The 16,695-nt window shown below is 39.2% G+C and overlaps 1 long non-coding RNA gene across 1 annotated transcript in view; it reads left to right on the top strand.

Annotated features, from left to right (window-relative positions):
- Positions 1-1,011: 1,011 nt before the first annotated feature.
- Positions 1,012-16,695, top strand: part of LOC120558080 — a 54,266-nt gene continuing 38,582 nt past the window's right edge. The window contains exon 1 of the long non-coding RNA XR_005639054.1: positions 1,012-1,527. This is a non-coding gene — a long non-coding RNA (uncharacterized LOC120558080). The remainder of the gene's footprint in view (positions 1,528-16,695) is intronic.

The raw sequence follows: 16,695 nt of genomic DNA on the forward strand, positions 1-16,695 counted from the left end.
AGAAGGTGTGGAAACCCTGAATATTATGCTTTACCATAAGACAGCCACAATAAAGTTCATAATCAAAGTTCTTTTTACTTTTACTTTTAATAATTAAGTACATTTAAAACAGAAAATTACTTTTGATACTTAAATACAGTAAATATCAGATACTTTAAGAATTTTACTCAAGTAATATTCTAAAAAGGGACTTTAACTTCTACCAAAGTCATTTTCTGGTAAGATACTTGTACTTTTACTCAAGTATTGCTTTCAAGAACTTTATACAAGACTGATTGTAGCTAACAGGAATATGAACACAGCTAACCTGAGCTAAAACACATAAAGATATTGAGGGCTGAGACAAAACAGGGCAAAAACTTAAACTTAAAAGTATATCGCAATACAGAGCTTTGAAGGAAGCGTGACTGCCCTACCTTCACAATTCTGTCCTCTGATGATAGACAGGGCCGCAATGGGGACGGTGGGGATGGCAACGTCTGGAACGAGAGCTCCATGTACGTCAATGATCGCACACACCCATCGTAAAACCTTGTCAGGGAGGTCCCTGTTGAACTGAGGGAAGTGTTCATCAGTGCAATACCCTGGAGTCGCCTCAACGCCAACGCCGGGTCCCAAGTGGATGTCATGGAAGACTTGGGCAGGAGACAAGGTCATCCTTTAAGTCATCTTAGCTATTGTGTTACTTTTTCAGCTGTAGGTGTGACAGATGTTTACACAGCTGGTACTCGCTGGGGGTTTGGTGGGTTTGTTCTGATTGGCCAGACAAGTACATGAACATTTCTAGTCTTAGCACCGGTATGGGTGTTAACCAAACTATCAAATTTGTTTGGGAGTGAGCGTGTTCTGCTCCTTTATTTTGAATTGGTAGGTGGTGGGGTTCTTAATTCTTAGTTCTTAATTGAACATTAGGCCTACTTAAAAATATATAGCCTTGTATTTCAATACCATATATCAGCACCTGCATGTGGGCAGGAACCGCAGGAGGTCAGAGCACCGTCTGCACTCAGCTGATCACCGGAAGAGATACAAGTTCAGCGTGGCTGAGGGGGTGCAACCAGCGGCCGGGCTAGCAGAGTGAACAGTACAACAAATGCACAACGATGCAATTAAATTAAGGATCCGTATGTGGTATGGTTAGCATTAGCCTATAGTTAAAAAAGGCTGCAGCTGCCTTAATCACTCATTTAATGCACCACCCGGCCAGCAGCTAAATTATGCAAATCAATCACACCCACGATGTTACGTGAACAGGTGCACGCTGTGTCTAGCTAACATGATACACGCTAACATGCTGTGGTGGATCCTCCAACGGTGACTTGTGCGTTCACAGAGGAAAATTTACCTTCAGTGAGGTGTGAGGCCGTTCTGCTGTTTGTGGCTGCAGAGCTTTCTTCAGCTCAACATGTTTGAACGATCCGAGGAGCACAATGGGACAGAGAGACAGAGTGGACTGGTTATATTATGCTTTGAGAATCAACAGCAGAAAGGAGGACTTCGCAATACTCCGAATGCCGTTTAGACAGAGTGAGTGCAACAACAACACATTGTTAAAATGAGTGGAACAACCACGCGTTGCGTGTGCACGCTACATGATGTGTAAAACTGTGTACTTTCTCCTTTTGCTTTGCTTTTATGGGCTGTGGAGTTTATGTTGTTTATATACACCTCCCTGGTGTCTGCTTTGGTGATGTTTTATTCTGTTGTCAATTCTATGAGAAATAAGAAGCGCCGCAGGGTACCATTTTTATTTCTGTTTAATTGCCTAAGGTCTGTGACTTTTCTGGTTAATTCTAGTGAAGCTACAGTGAGCAAGACTGTTGTTTATTTATAATTGATAATCAGCTGTACACACAGGCTGCAAAGTGTCTAGGCCTAAATGGAATGTTTTGTTGGTTTGGACATCAGGCCCCTGATGCATACAACGGTGTATAGATTCACCATTCGGTGTACATAGTTATCATTACCTGCAGCTGTGGCTATTTGTAGCGTCCATACCACTAATCCATGGAATGTTTCTGCAGTAAAATCTCATTCATCATTTATTATTATTAAATGTCAGAAGGATGATAATGATTAATTTCATACCGCTCATTGAAACAAAGTGCTTCACAATGCAGGATACAATTAAATGATATGATAATAATGTTATTAATTACCATGGGGATGATGGCTCAAATGTCAATAAAAAGTGATGAACTTCATAACTCATGAACAATTGAAGGTTATTTTTATAAATGTCTATTTACATGGCATTTTAAAGGTCCAATGTGTAGGAATTTCTCCTATCTAGCGTTGAGATCATATATCGCAATCAACTCTCTTCGCACTACACAGTTCAAAGTACGTACTACAGCTAAGGTAGCCTTCACGCTTCAAAATGCCAGTCTCTTGCTCTTTTTAAAATGCTGTTTCTTTTTCTGACTCCTGTTCCTGAAATTTGGATTTTGAATACGTGTGGTCCTCCATGTTTCCTTCTTCAAACTTGCCGGGCCGGGAAGGTACGATAGCCATTAGCAGCACCTGTGAGTTTATCATGTGACCGCAAAAACGCAAAAGGCGGAGCAGTATGTCCTGTATGTCCCTTACCGGCTAACGTATTTCAGGATGGTGCATGATTATGGAGCGTCTACCCCAGTTCATGCCAATGCAAATGTAAAATTTCAAGCCAAAAGGAATACTTGGAATTTATGGTGGTGGTAAATAGTCATGAAAAAGGACAAGTTTGTGGGCAACACAGATTTTGATAATGAACAACTGAACACGTTACACACTGGACCTTTAAAAGAATGGTGTGTAGACTACAAAATAATAATTATTCGCAATCAGTGAAATTAGCAAACAACCAAGAAACAATGTTACATGTCTCTCAACTGTATATTTAGGTGGGCACATTCTCACCCCACATTCTTCCTTTATAAAAACCTTTATGTGTGGGAAAAGGCGTACGCATTTTATTTATTTTTTTGTGCATATGCTTTGTTTATACATCTGGCCCCTCTGATGTTGTTCCACTAGTTTATACGTATATTGACATTTACGTATACATTTATTTTGTAGCCTGGCTAAAGGTGTTCTTTAATTTTAACAGTAGCATCATATATAATAACAATATAGTACTCTTTCCATCTCTGTAGTTACAGCATTTTTCCTAGTTTATTGTTGAAGCTTCAGTAGGTAAAAAGCAAATGTAGAGTGAGACCTCTTCCTGCAGCTCTCCCTCTCTTTCGTACGGGCATATGCATGCAGAGAACAGCCAATAGGAATTCTCTCTCTCTCTCTCTCTCTCTCTCTCTCTCTCTCTCTCTCTCTCTCTCTGTGGTTGGCTAGTCTCGCATTGCCAGACCTTCCTCCACAACGCTGGGGTGGAAGGTCTGGCTAGTCCACACAGCATTCCCGGATGGCAGAAAAACATGCTCTGGTTTGTTGCCATTCTTTAAACCAATCACAATTGTCTTGGGCGGTGCTAAGCGCTGGACAGAGCAACGATGCCTCTGCAAAATGAGGCAAAATAGCCTCAGGAAGGAACTTGTTTTGGTGGAACATGTGTACGTTCAAAGGTTGTTTTAGTCGTGCAACAGAAAACTCAGATTGGACAGATAGTCTAGCTAGCTGTCCAGATTTACCCTGCAGAGATCTAGATCTAAAGCTAAATCTAAATCTAACCATTGTCCTCATAAATCGACCGCAGTTTAAAATGCAAACACAAAGAAAGCAGAACATCTGGCCGAAATGACGGACATCCGGTGGAATTTCCGGCGGCACCTGAACAATCCCGGAAGTGAAACGTCATCGATATAGACTAGTGATTGGCTCCCATCACGGACTAGATTTTCTTAAGCCTAAAACAGAGCCAAGAGCAGATGCAGAAGTCTAGTTTTCTCTCTGATCACTTGAATTACAATATGCTGAAAAGTTATCATAACATTTCTTTGCCCAATAACGCTGAAAAAAAAATAAAAAACACATTTACATTAATTAGTGGAGTTAAAGCCAGGATCCTGTAAATTTTTACAGATGCCCCACAGTGATCACAATCGAATTAACCAGCTATTCCAGACAAGATTTTAAAGACCACATAACAGCATGACAGGATGTCTCTAAATGAAGTGGAAAAATGAATCCCAAAATAGATACCACTAATTATCTTATCAACTTTACCATTTCTTCATGAATCCTACCATTCCACTATGTAGTTTCTGACTTGCTGGTAAACCAATGGGAGGAGGGTCCTTTTTAATTGATTTTTGTATACTTGGCAGATAATGCACAGGAAACCCTGGACCATGATCAAGGGAACTATAACTGCTCATTAGATAGTGTAATAGCATAAGATGTCCACAGGGAAAGTCATAAACAATCTCCTCATTATTACCTTTACACACCTTTGCTTGTGTGAAATGGTGTAGTCCGCAGCAATGTAAATGCACAAAAAGCCCACAAGATCAGACTGTCTGCCCTTTTCTCAGCTGCCTTGACAGATGTCAACATGTGAATGATTGTCCTTGGGTAAACCTCCAGTGGGTTGGGGGGATATGTTGCTATGTATGATGTAAGATGAAGAAAATGAAGAATCCTTGAGGCAGTTTGAGGTTTCATTTGAAAAACATGTCATGTTTGTTTGTGATCACTAATGTTGGTGTAGTTTTGAACATTCAAGGGGGAAACGCATCAATGTCTAAAGTAAACCAGCATATTTAAAGCTTTAATGCGTAACTTTTTTTGTATTAATGAACGTCCGTTACATTGTGAGGGGGGCGGATAGATAGCACAGACAGATGCATTCAGCCCTGTACCACTAACAGACTGCAGACAGTCAGCGAAAGTAGAAACACAGCAGCAGGGAAGACGCTTACTGTCAAAGGGGTCTTTTTGAATTATGTCTCCCTGTAATCATTAGGCTTCTCTCCTGCCCATGGAGTTTGGGGTGAAGCAGATGTAGCATAAAGTTTAGTTTATTTTCACTTCCTCACATCCTTATTTGAAGCACCGGTGCTTTTTACTGCACTGAAATGAGTAGAAGTCATTACTTATATTGACCTTTGAGTTCCTGCCAGCACATCTTGTTCATCACTGCAGGAATCAGTTGGAGGCAGCAGACTGAGTCATGGCTAGGTCGGACTGTGTGTCTGCCCGTCCGTCTGTCTATCAGACAGGTATATTGACTTTCATTCATGTGACATATCTCGCCGTTTGCTCAGGGTAAATGTTAGAGCTATGACTATGCTTGACTGATGCTGGAGATCTCCATCAAACTAAAGTAAATATTGCCCTCATGAGCAACCGTGGCCAGGTAGCTGCTGGCTTTCAGCGGCGCATTCACATCTGTATTACAGCTGACAGGGCGCGACACAACTCGGCCAGATAGCCTGAATGCTATTTACACCTACTCACATTCTACATGGCTGTATTTCTGACAGCTAGAGCGGTTTCACCTCCAGCTTCATCCGTTTCTTGGGGGAAATATGTGTACAGACTTACAGTATGTATCATCATGTCTGGCCGATACAGTTAATTGTGTCCATCATTTTATAACCTGACCCTTATGTTTTTTACAGTTCTTGCCATCATTTCTAGCCTGTCAAAACCAGCCCACAGTTTTTCCTCTAGGTAAATTAGCTCAAGACAGATAATTTAAAATGGGTTGTACAACAGGTGAATGATACTTTCCGCTTTCACACAGACATCAACACAAACCATTCCTACATGTCTTTGGGTGAAATAGGCTAAATCAACCCTTTGGATGTTTTCCAGATTCAAATCTTGAAGGGCAAACTGAACTCACAAGATGTTGTCTGGCTTTGTAAGGCCACAACATTCATGCTTCCGCTAACATTTTCCTTAGCAGCTTACCTACTAAAATTTGCAAAGACACTTGTAGACATAGCTTTACAAGTGACTACAAGGCATCATAAATTGCAGATACTGTATTTAAAACTCATCTAGTGTGTTTGCACAGTGTATCTATTGCAAAGTCGTGTTCCCTTATTTTACAATTAACCAGGTAATTAAAATGGTCCTATTACTAAGGGGAATTATAATATACAGTGGAGAGAACAAGTTATTTGATACACTGCCGATTTTGCCGATCCATCCTCCCCTCAATACGGTGCAGTACTGTCCCCTTTGCAGAAAAGCATCCCCAAAGAATGATGTTTCCACCTCCATGCTTCACGGTTGGGATGGTGTTCTTGGGGTTGTAATCATCCTTCTTCTTCCTCCAAACACGGCGAGTGGAGTTTAGACCAAAAAGCTCTATTTTTGTCTCATCAGTGTAGTTCTGGGCTGATCCCTCACCTTCCTCATGATCATTGATGCCCCACGAGGTGAGATCTTGCATGGAGCCCCAGACCGAGGGAGATTGACCGTCATCTTGAACTTCTTCCATTTTCTAATAATTGCGCCAACAGTTGTTGCCTTCTCACCAAGCTGCTTGCCTATTGTCTTGTAGCCCATCCCAGCCTTGTGCAGGTCTACAATTTTATCCCTGATGTCCTTACACAGATCTCTGGTCTTGGCCATTGTGGAGAGGTTGGAGTCTGTTTGAGTGTGTGTACAGGTGTCTTTTATACAGGTAATGAGTTCAAACAGGTGCAGTTAATACAGTTAATGAGTGGAGAACAAGAGGGCTTCTTAAAGAAAAACTAACAGGTCTGTGAGAGCCGGAATTCTTACTGGTTGGTAGGTGATCAAATACTTATGTCATGCAATCAAATGCAAATTAATTATTTAAAAATCAGACAATGTGATTTTCTAGATTTTTGTTTTAGATTCCATCACTCACAGTTGAAGTGTACATATGATAAAAATTACAGACCTCTACATGCTTTGTAAGTAGGAAAACCTGCAAAATCGGCAGTGTATCAAATACTTGTTCTCCCCACTCTACTTACTATAATTATAATATACTACAAACATAAGAATCAGTTTTTAAATAAATTGATAGATTCTTTTGTTTTTTGAATTTTTGTGCAGGTTAAGAAAGACTGATGTTACCCTGTCTCTATTTCTTACATGTAGGGCCTAAATGTTTATTTAACTATAGTAAATCTCTTTTAGATTCTATGTTATTAACACAAAGGAATTGGATTTTATTTTAAGCAATATATATACTGTATGTCCATGTTTTGTTTATTTCTGTATCTTGACTTTTTCAGTGATAACCTGACATGAATCTGTGCACTTAAATGCATTTAAAGGTCCAATATGTAAGATATTTACTGTAATAAATCCAAAAATGACCCCAATGCGTCATCAGACATTAAGGAAACACGCTTAGTTGAAATATTATCTTTTCTGACAACAATGCTAATGCCAGTATGTTCTCCTTTGAAATTTCCGACGGTCTGTCAGTTGGGTGGAGAGGACGACAAGGTTGTGGTGTTTTAAGCGGTTCCTACAGTAATTCTAAGCCGAAAAAGTGTGTCTGTCAGTAGGGTAACGTACAGAGCTCTGCGTGAGCACAGGCTTTTATGACTGTCAATATAGCCAGCCTCTAACAATGCGCTACTCCGCTGTGCTGTTAAGTAATGTCTGGCTATGTGAGACAAGCGTCCAGCAACATTGTTCTCAGCCTGGCAACCAACGTGAACTTTGAATCTGGGGAGGAGTGGCCGAGGGGAGAAAAACGCTCTCCAGTATTTTGAATTTACACTTCAGTAACTATTTTAAACATTAGCTGTCAGTATAACATATTTCACCTTTAAGGAAAATGCCATTTATTTTCTTACAGTGGCCAGTTACACTGTTTTGTCATTTTCATTCAAATCATTTCTTATATTTTCAGTTATGTTATGAAAGAGTTCCATTTCTAATAATGAACACACTCTCTCTATTGATCACAGAAGGCTTTTATTCAACCTTGATAAATGTCCCTTCTATAAATACCCATGAACATGCAATTGCAAATCACTGTAGGCATGTCTTAGCACATGCATGACATTCTATATATGAAATGGATAAAGAGCTGGAATTGCTGTGCATAATGCTCTCCGCTTATGACATGTTAATTAGCAGCATCTGCACTGTGATCACTGCAGTGGCGTGTATGACAAACTCCCCAAGTCACCAGAGTCTACAGGGACTTGGTTCTAATGGCTGTTGACTATTTCTCATTCTACGGCTGGTCTCACTGCAGTCCTCAGAGGGTTGGTTTCCCCACGTGCACACTCCTGGGTCAGGCCATGAACCCGTCAAGGCTACCCACCTGGGAGATTAAACAGAGGGGGGAATAGTGGTTTGGACACAATGGGAATACTCTGGCTCCTGGGAGCGAGTGTAATCATGTGTTTGCTGTTTATAAGTGTGTCTCTCTATGTGTGTACTAGGGCTGTCAAAATTGGCCATAAATGACATTTGAATATTCCTTCTAGAAAAAGCACACGCATTATGTCCATAAGAGTGCAAACCAATACAACGAAAGACATAACTATCTGTATCTACATACAAAATAAACAAATAGAATAATGTCCTATACAGTAAAACCTCTCTCCCTCTCTCTCTCTAGAGCATGCAGGAGACAGGACATGACGCAGATTTCACCGCAGACACACAGCTGCGTCACAGGCCCACCACGGGGGTAAGCCTCTCCCCAGAACGCGTAGCTCCTATGGTGCCATTTTGATGCTACCAAGCCATCACCTGCCATTCATTTTGGCACCACTTTGACAGCGAATAACTTTACATCTGAAGCGTTTAAAGACTCTATTTGTCCATTGTTTAAACACGACATTGTATAAAAGGCTCCATTACCTTGTACCTCACGTTATGGCTCCGTAACAGGCGTTTTTATAAAAATAGGCAATACAATAACGATTGTGTCATAACCACGCGACTTACTGTCACACAGTGGAGAAATTACCATACAGTACAGGAGAAGCTCGCAGGCAGTTTCGACTCACATTAGCTGTTTTAGTTTAATTACTAATGTTAACTAGCATGTTAGTGATCAATAATGAGCCTGTGCCCATGTTATCTCCTTACATATACCTACGCTCTCTGTCTCTGCAAGATTCGGAATGACTGAAATTTCTCTTGGCACAGCTACCAGAAGACTTATAACTTTCAGACAGGTTGCTCATGTCACATCTGTGTCTTCAAGCTCAGTTGGAGGCTGCGCAGTAAAACTCAGTCATCACTGGAAAAGTGCTTCTAATATCCTTCACTGGTCTCCGTCCAGAGCAACAGGTTCTGTTGGTCCATTTTATATATGTCTATGAGGCCCACACGAGAAAGCACAGGGCAGACCGCCTTTTCACAATTGAATATTTATTTTCATATTCCAATGTCGTTTTTTTTTTTTATTTTTTTACAGTTCGAATTTTATAATATTTGTTGACAGCCCAAGTGTATATATGCAGATGTCTGCAAATGGATAATTGTCTTGTGTTTGTGCATGGCTGTATGTTATTGCATGTATATGACATTATTACAACTTGCTCGAAGCCGCACCGTAAAGGCGTGTTCACACCTAGGCTTTTTCACGTGAATTTGGCGCATTTACATACACAGTAAATGCAAAGATGCGAATAGAGCAAACTCGCACCAGGAAACGCCAACAGAGTAGCAATAGTGGCAAAGAAATAGACGTTGGTGCCTACAGCTCTACAATTGCGCAAGTAACGTCAGTAGCCAATTAACACGCGTAAACACAAATAAACCCAATATGATCCCACGACCAAACTCACGCGAGTGGAGCTGCAACTATTAATTGAATAGTTGTCAACTATTAAATTAATCACCAACTATTTTGACAAACGATTTATCGGTAATTTTTGGAATAATTTTCTTTTTAATTCTCTGATTCCAGCTTCTTAAAAGTGAATATTTCTTGGTATTCTTCACTCCTCTATGACAGTAAACAGAGTATCTTTGAGTTGTGGACAAAACAAGACATCTGAGGACGTCACATTGGGCTTTGGAAATCCCTGAAAAACATTTTCTGTCATTTTATAGACCAAACAACAAATCGATAAATGGAGAAAAGAATTGACAGATTAATTGTCATGGAAAATAATTGTTAGTAGCCAGTGTTGGGCAAGTTACTTCCAAAATGTAATACATTATAGATTACTAGTTACTGTCATTTGATAGTAATTAGTTATATTATAATATTACTGTCTCTGAATTGTAATGCGTTACACTACTTTTGCATTACTTTTGAGTTACTTTCATCAAAATGACAGCCGAAGTTTGACTTGGCAGATAGCTTGTGAATTTCACCACCGGATCAATAAAGTCTCACCTTTATCCACTCATCCATTCATCATATTTTGTATAATTAATATGAATATGCAATGTAACTAAAGCTATAAAAATAGATAAGTAAAACGTACAATAGGCAAGTAGGAGAAAATGAAAATACTTGATTAAAAATACCTTACGGTTGTATTGAAGTACGGCATTGTTGTAAATGTTCGTTTAAAGCACTTGAATAAGAAATTCGTGTTTAGTTTAAAACAGTCTAAAGCAAATGGTCAATTTTAGGGTGATTAAAACTCACTATTTACATTATTTACAGTACTTGATTTACAGCTGATATGTGAAAAGGTACACAACCTTGTTTGTTTAACAGTAATATAGTTTTACTGCGAACAGTCACAGGAAGTGCTTTTATTTTGAAGTAGTCTACACAGAAGTTGTCTGTTGTGTACTCTTGCTAGCTTACTGAACGTGAGACCCTAGATGCAAAACGTGTCCGTCAAGCTTAAGTTGCTCACTTTCATGTTTGTAAAACTGCAACATATTGAACAGTAAAAGACAAGCGTTTTGGGTCGTCATTCGAAGGCATTCCACTACAGGCATAGTTACTTTCCACCGCTGATAAAATGCAATGATATTACGTGTAGCAAGCCTAAACGTTAATTCCGGACATGTTTCTATCTGTCAGCAGCTCGGACACACTGCTGTCCGCGCTGACGTACCGTCACCTGATGTTGTCCCTACCGTCTCTGGTTCTGGCTCTGACCACGGGAACAGTGACCGGACAGCTCGCTTCAACTCAGCGTAATAACTCCTGAAAATAATGTCCATGTCGCAAATGTATCTGTCTCTGCAGCCATCTCAAACCATCGAATACAGCAACAGGAAATAACACTTGCGGACTTTTTATTTTTTTTTTTTCTGTGAAGAAATGTTTCGCGGTGTTGGGGAATTCTTAAAATATCAAAACACCACTAAACGTTGCGTTAAAATGCGTTGTAACTCGCGTTACTGAGATTGTAACGAGTATAATATTACCGAAATTTACTGTAATTGCGTTACTTTTGTAACGCGTTACTCCCAACACTGTTAGAAGCAGCTCTACACGCTAGTAACGCAATGCAAATATTCCTTCCGCCTGGGTCTGAAAACGTCACAAGGTAGGGCATGACACAGGGTTAGATGCAATGTGATACAATATTTATTTAGGAAGTGAAAAAAAGGATAAAATAAGGGAAAAAACAGAAAGTTGGATCTTGCATCAGGGAGTCAGAGAGTGTGGGCAGAGTGACAAGCCACGTATATACTGTAGACCCTGCCCACATATTCACACAGGTGCCCTAAATAAAGTCCTTGAACACAAAGACAGAGCAGACACACAGGCATAACGGACAGACAGACATATACATTTAATGATGCATTTAACAATAGCTAGTGTTAAAAGTTGGCTCCTGCTTGTAACAAACTGAGGAAAATATAGAATGTAATTGCTCCTGCCTGCATTTCTGTGTGCACATGCATAACATCTTTACAGTAGCACTACCACATACTGTACTATGGCCTCATATATTACCATAAAATGTGTTTAATACTTCCAACACCTCTATTTGTGGTAGCAATATATTGATTTGACATCTGTAAGGCAGAGGGGTTGAAGCTCAAAATCAAACATTGTATGCTTCAAAGCAATAGAAGTTACAGTAATATGAAGGAATGCATCATGTTATACAGGTGTTCCTGTTATTATGTCTACCCTCTGGAGGGGTAAACACAATAACAAACAATATTTTATATACCGTCCCCTCCCACGTACCTGCCCAAATATGGGAGAAATCTATTTGAATTCACTAGAGAAATGAAATACACACTATTTGCTTGCCTCCACTCAGCTTTTCATTCAGCATCACCTGGAGAAAGCAGGAGGTGGACCGTGTCATATTACTATGACAGCATAGCAATAGACAGGGCATACTTTTCTTTTATAAACCTTAATCTCCATGCTTATGGATGTCCTAAGATTTTTTTACCTGTTGAGCCATGGGGCATACTCTTTGTGTCCATGAAAATGGAATTGTACCACCAATTGTCCGGTGGCACAGTGACTCATGCCCTGTCCTTATTTTTTTTTACTTTTTTGCTGCTTGGATCTGTCACAGTGTTTCTCAGCTTCCTAAAAATTCTCATTATGTCTGCAATGCAGTTTGGATTTGCCTAGTCTTCACCTCCATAAAAGAATGTTTTAGTCAACGCTTGTCCAATTATTACATGTTGAGTCCAGTTATTCAGTGATAACAATAATGTAACATTATGTGATTAACTTCCAGTCACTCCCCTGTCAGTGACTTTGTCAAGAGGCTATCTATCCAAAGTCTTCTTTAATCTGATCGCTTCATGTGGAACGCAAGTGGATTTTCGTTCCTCTCTGAGTGCCCACTATTCATGTTTTATTAATGTCATATGCTGTCGAACTGGGCTCTCCTAACTGACTTACCAAGTCATCCCTTTCCTTGTCACAAATCAAATTAGCCCAGGCTGTGATTAATCATCAGGCGGAGCACCCACTGAAAGGGGGCTGGCACCTTATTAATTTCCTTAATTACGTCTTGTATTAGGTTTCAGAATCGTCCTGTCTAATTATGCCGCCTTTGACTGCCAACTCTTTCAACCTGGCTACACAAATTATTTGTGCAACTAGGGGTATTTAATTGGATTTCATTTAATATAGGTGCATGATTAATGTAATAACGAGAGGGTCGGTTCAGGTGGAAGGTTTTCAGTTCAGTTCAGCCACACAACAGACAGTCAGGGATAGGCTTGAAAATGACATGCTGTGTTACACACCATGGTTAAAATAGGCATTATATCATCTTGTGAAGTTTGAGTCAGTATTACATGGAATTATGGATTACTTTAACCTTGACTTTAGCTACATTGAAGTGAATGATTTGTCGTAATAACAGCTGAAATATTCTAAGGTCTAGTTGAGCTAGATTTTAATGCTACAATTTCTTGCTGGATATTGAAAAAAGGCAAAAATGAACTGCTTTAGACTTTATTATGTGTCAGTGTCTCTACACAGTTACACAATAGGTTCTGAAAAGTATCACAGCATTCTTAAAGGGTGTAATTTCATTGTCTCTCATTTGTACCAGGGTTAATGTTGTATTGCTTTTTAGCATGCAGTAAAACAAATATCTGACTGCTGCAACACAGACCTGTGCTTCCGGGTAGAAAAAAATTATGAATCAGCCAAATGATCAACACATTTCATATGAGCTTGTGGATAGGCTCGCAGAGCTTTGCTGCCACTGTCATTATTTGTGTTTAGAAGGCAATTCTGGAGGTGCTGAAATGAAAAAGAGAGATTATGTGGCTGAGTGCACACACCCTGCCTATGAATCATAGGAGAAGGACTGTGGTGTTTAATCGATGACACACTCCAGGCATTCATTTACTAAGTTGTTCATTTGGGGTGCAAGTTTAAATAGTTTCGCTCTGAGCAGTTCAGGAAAATGCACTGCCAGTGTTATATGAAATGAGAGCAGTGGCAGGGGACATCCCCGTACCGGCCTGCAGCATACTGTATCTGGGGATCACAGTTTCACTCCAGTTGAACCTTTCACATTAAAGCTTTGTTATACTAAAAATTAAACACAAGACTGAACATAAAAAGCAAGCACTTACGTCATTCTTCTTTGATTCAGCACTAAATGAATATTGATATTGGCTGTAGAAAAATGAGACCATTAAATTAAATATTTGACAGGAAAACATTTGTCTTATCACACACATTTAGGGCTGTAATATTCTGGGATTTTTCAAGTTGGAAACCTTCCATGGGAATTTATGGGAAATAACGGGATTGAAATGAAAATATAGGGGTTATCTGCTATCTGCTGTATTTACTATGTCTTATGCAGATAGAAACTAAGCTTTTATGATATCATAAGCAGACATAATAATAATAAACTAATTTGCCATAAAAATAAATCCATTAATATGTCAAATTCATACATACAATGTGAAACGAGCTATGTGGTGAGTTAGCTAGATTGCACTTTAACTAATGGGGAAAGTACGCTGTGTGCAAACTTAGAGTTTAAAGTGAACAACTTATTTATAAAACGTGTATATATATATATATATATTTTGTTTTATTTTTTATTTATTTATTTTTTACGTTTTTCAATTCAAATCAAGCTACATCACACATGGTAACAGCTAGCTAGCAAAAACTACCAGAAAGTGTACTTCTGGTATTTTTAATTGTTTGTGCTCTTTAATGTTTCCAGTAAATGCAATGGGTCTGTGTTACCTTATTTGAGAGAAATCTATGCATTTTCCTGTTATTTCTGACAATTTCATAAACAGAAATGTATATTATGCTTGAGTAAATAAAACCCCAATTAACAAAATTGGTTAAAATTGTTATATAATATTAATTTTAAGGGTTATATTAATGTTAATATTTAAATAAACCGGGAGAGTCCGGTACAGCCTGACTCTGAAGATAAAACTGAGATTACTTCATATACAGTATTCAAGTGTATGTTCTGCTTGTTCAATAGGCTTTTTGGTAAATTGCTCTTAAACACACATAGAGAGGATTTGAATTGCTATTTTTGTTCTCAATTCTTGTCATCTTGGTGCTGGTGGGTTTCCTTTGGGGCTGGCTAAAACCTCTTTGGGGGGGGCGCCAAAAATTCCTCTATGCAGGAAAAACCCTGTACATACACTGTACATTAACCACAGCGGTTTCCAGGCATAACGCAAGACTGGTCAAGTGTATCAGTGGAGGGACAGTTAACCAGTGTTAAAAATAACTCTCCTTTTATATTTCAGTGCTTTTGTTGAGTTTGTCAGTTTGCATTATGACAGCTTCAAGTCACTTACAAGTATTATCTATACACAGGCACGTTTGTCTTCTATCAGCTGTCTGCTACGGAAGGTAGAATAGTTAATAAAAAAAGTTATGACAGAAAAATACTAATGCTTAATAAGTCACCTAGTTGCCATTGCCGCCAATTTTCTTTCCAATTGTATGTGTGAGTGTAACTAGTTGTGACTGTGAAAGTATTACAAGTATACTTGGAATATGAAACTATATAGGATAATAATGAGATGCCCAGTGGACTGCATCTACCCAGAGGGCTGTCAACTATTTCTCCCTAATAGATCCACAAGGGACAAAGGGCCCATCTTTGTTTAGCATTGTAGATGTTTTGATTGATTGATGTGCTTAGAACTATATTTGTTTCGACATTATTGCCATTTTAAATTGGTGTTAGCCAAATTTTCTACTTTCATCATGTAGCATTTCAGCACTATGACCATACAGCAAAATATAGTGCAATCATCAAAACTGTTGGCAGATTACCATGCTTATGAGATGCGAGCCTATTACATTTTTGTTTATGTAGAATTCATGAATTCTAATTTGTTCATTGTATACCTGTAAACATGTAGTAAGAAGAAATATATATATATATAATATATAATATATATAATATATATATGGATCTGCTGCAATATAATTTAATGACATGGGTAATTTGAAGTCCTCAGGACAACATTTTGATGTATAGCAGCTGGTTTTAACAAAGCCATGTGCTACAACAGGACTTTTTGTATGGTGTGTCTGTCTAGTTGCACTCATCAATGTGGCCTGACGAATAAAATGCATTGTGCGGCTGGCTCAGGCAGTAGTATCTCACTTCCAATGTGGATCAATGACCATCGCCTTGAGACACAGACACCATTCTATTTGGGATGATAGCTTGGGGAAAAACAAGGTGGGGAAGGTAATACAAAATAGAAATACCCTGGACAGACATACCCAGGCACTGTCATGGGAATAACATCTAAATTGATTTCTGCACCATGCTCATGTTAACATTCCATTATAGCAGCAAGGTTTGCTATAGTGGCTACTTAGATGGAGGAAGGTGTTTTGCCCTTTTGCGTGCTTGTGTGTCTGTATGCTTGTTGCTAGGTTATGGTGATTCGCTTAACAGCGTAGGCTGCTGTGAATTATTTGCATTTAGGGCCTGGATAGGACATTATGGTAATTCACACTAAACTCTGGTTTGATAGCCTCGACTAGACTTGCAAAACAACTACAGGTCATACACAGTTTGTCTCTATAGCTTATGCAAGGAAACGTCTGCTTGTGTTCTTGGCACTGTATGAAGTGCAAGCATGGCACTTAGATTTCACCTGCCTAAGTGAAATGATAGTGTTGAATCTAAATGAGGCATGCTTGGCCCTCCAGGGTAGCAGCTCTGTCTCCTCCTGGTCCAAAGACTGTGTCCTTCACAATCCCTGCTTGCCCTTGTGCCTCTCATTTGCATACCAGGGAACGAAGCAGCTCATTGGCTGAGGGTGGAATTGGGAAAACAGTTACCGTCCTGCACCCATTAGACAATCACCTTTACCATTAACCCAGACTAAAGACTCTGCAGAGAGGGCTTTAGTTTTTTCTCTCTACTGCATCAG

The sequence above is a fragment of the Perca fluviatilis genome, chromosome 4, assembly GCF_010015445.1.
Source record: "Perca fluviatilis chromosome 4, GENO_Pfluv_1.0, whole genome shotgun sequence".
Lineage (NCBI taxonomy): Eukaryota > Metazoa > Chordata > Actinopteri > Perciformes > Percidae > Perca > Perca fluviatilis.